We start from the raw sequence: 2,232 nt of genomic DNA on the forward strand, positions 1-2,232 counted from the left end.
AAACCAGTCCAGCATAAGCCATATTCTCTACTATACCAGTGGAAACTACTACTTTACCTATACACAAATATACATTAATTAATATTCACTGCATGTTGGTGTACTTACTAGTAAAATCTGAACTAATCTCAGTACAAGGTATTGGAGCAGTTTCTTCTTCATGCTGTGGTTCTTCATGATCCTTTGACTCTTCTACTCTTTCATTATCTTGCTCTTCATTCCCTTCCTCATGTAATGGCTGACCTCCAATCTCCTCCTCTTCCTCTACTCCCTCATTACTAGTAGACTCTCCTATATAGTGGAATAGATTCAGTTCATTATATACACTAGTACACACTCACTCACTCATTACTCACCTTGTTCTCCACTCCTACCTCCTGGTGGATCTTTAGTCTTATCAGAATCACTGGATGAATCACTATTACCATCTTCCACTTCCTCCTCAGTTTTCTCTTCTGCTTGTTCCTCTTGCTCCTCCTCCTCTTCCTCTGACTCGTCTCCATTAGCTGATGATTTTGGTAGACGTTTCTCCCCAACAATAGATACCAAACAGAACTCTTTACGTTGAATGGATCCATACCAACTATCAGCTTTAAACTCTCCTCCCTTAACTAGGGAGAATTGGTAAGGAAGACTGGGTGTGCTCACGGGAGCTATGGCAAACTTGAGATGGCGACTAAGAGCTGGTCGTCCTGTTAAATCAATGCAGTGCTGTATTTCTAATATGAGCCGTTTGAGGAGAGGCTTTGAGAGTGATACTGCATACACAGCACTCACTAGGACAGTATTAGGAGGAAACTGGAACTCTCCTCCTACAAGAGCAACCACTGCTGCTTCTACTGTCTCAGAGGACAGTAAGCTCTCCTTTTGTACTCCAATCCTTAGACCATATTTCTCCCAATTCATCAGTTGAGGTTTGTCTCCTTGAATTAAGAACAGCTTCCTCTCTGCTACCTGGACATCACTCAGACAATCCAATTTATCTGTTAATTATACAAAATATATACAGTGAGTACACACACAATTGTATAAAATAGATACATTTAGTCAGTCACACAATAATACATGTATTCTTACCCATTGAAGGGATCAGGTAATTAAATTGTAGTCCAATGGAACTAGTCACTTTGCTTCTCTCTTGTCTTTCCTTCACTAGTTTGGCTATGTGCAAGTCCTTTTCTTTAAGGTCTATAAATTAATAGAATATTAATAACTATTATTGATTGATGATGATACACTAACCAGTAATGATCTGTTTTTCATTCGATGTCAGTTTAGCTATAACTTTATCTTTCTCAGAAATGTCAGTTTTGAGATTTTGATTGTCGTCTACGCAATAAACATATTCTCTCATCTAATACATGCTGTGTGTATAGTTAACTAACCAATAATGATCTGTTTCTCTTTGAGATATTGTTCCTCCTTCTCCTCCATATCAGCAATCTTGAGTTTCAGTTTCTCATTATCCTCTATACATTAATAGAATATTCTCTCATCTAATATTATGCACTGATGATACACTAACCAGTAATAATCTGTTTCTCTTCAATCAACTTTTCCTGTTCTAGTGTCATCTCTTCTAATACACTGCTCATAATATCATTACTATCATCACCTTTAACTGAATAATAATATAAAAGAAGAGAGTAATCAGTATATGCATAATAACACAACAGAATATACAGATAATATATACACACCAAAGACTGGTTCAACCAATGTACAAACCATTAGATAATCATATTCAATATTATTTCTAGCTTATACAAATTTGCACTGCATGTACAGTAGCCCATAAATACATGTACTATGATTATTGCTAATCATACCATATATGGTAAGCAGAGCTCACTCTACATGAATCTCATTCTTTCTAATGCATGGACAATTTGACCTATATTGAGTACAGGATACAATTTCCATACCCAACATTGTCTAATCCACTAGTATCATAATGTAAACCAGTACTAATACACACACTCACACTACCAATAACCACACAATACTACATAATAGTAATCAGTTAGTACAGTTAAAGTGTGTGTGTGTGTAGTATCCTATATACCTTGTTTATTGGCCTCAACCAGTGCCTCCTGTAGTGATACTTTGCTCTCATGAGCCACTTGTAGGTCTTCATGTAAAGATTGTATATATCTCTGAAGCTTCATTTCCCTCTCTGTCGGATATTCTATTAGCTGATCCATCCACCATGTTCTGGTCTTGCTGTATGAT

At 36.6% G+C, this 2,232-nt stretch overlaps 1 long non-coding RNA gene across 1 annotated transcript; it reads right to left on the reverse strand.

Annotated features, from left to right (window-relative positions):
- Nucleotides 1-1,148: 1,148 nt before the first annotated feature.
- LOC109589154 (uncharacterized) lies at nucleotides 1,149-1,425 on the reverse strand. The gene is made up of 3 exons (XR_002188558.1): nucleotides 1,386-1,425; nucleotides 1,243-1,329; nucleotides 1,149-1,188 (listed from the first exon to the last, which is right to left on the reverse strand). It is a non-coding gene; the product is annotated as an uncharacterized LOC109589154 (long non-coding RNA).
- Between the last annotated feature and the right edge of the window lie 807 nt (nucleotides 1,426-2,232).

Source organism: Amphimedon queenslandica, unplaced genomic scaffold (genome assembly GCF_000090795.2).
Source record: "Amphimedon queenslandica unplaced genomic scaffold, v1.1 AMPQUscaffold_11592, whole genome shotgun sequence".
Lineage (NCBI taxonomy): Eukaryota > Metazoa > Porifera > Demospongiae > Haplosclerida > Niphatidae > Amphimedon > Amphimedon queenslandica.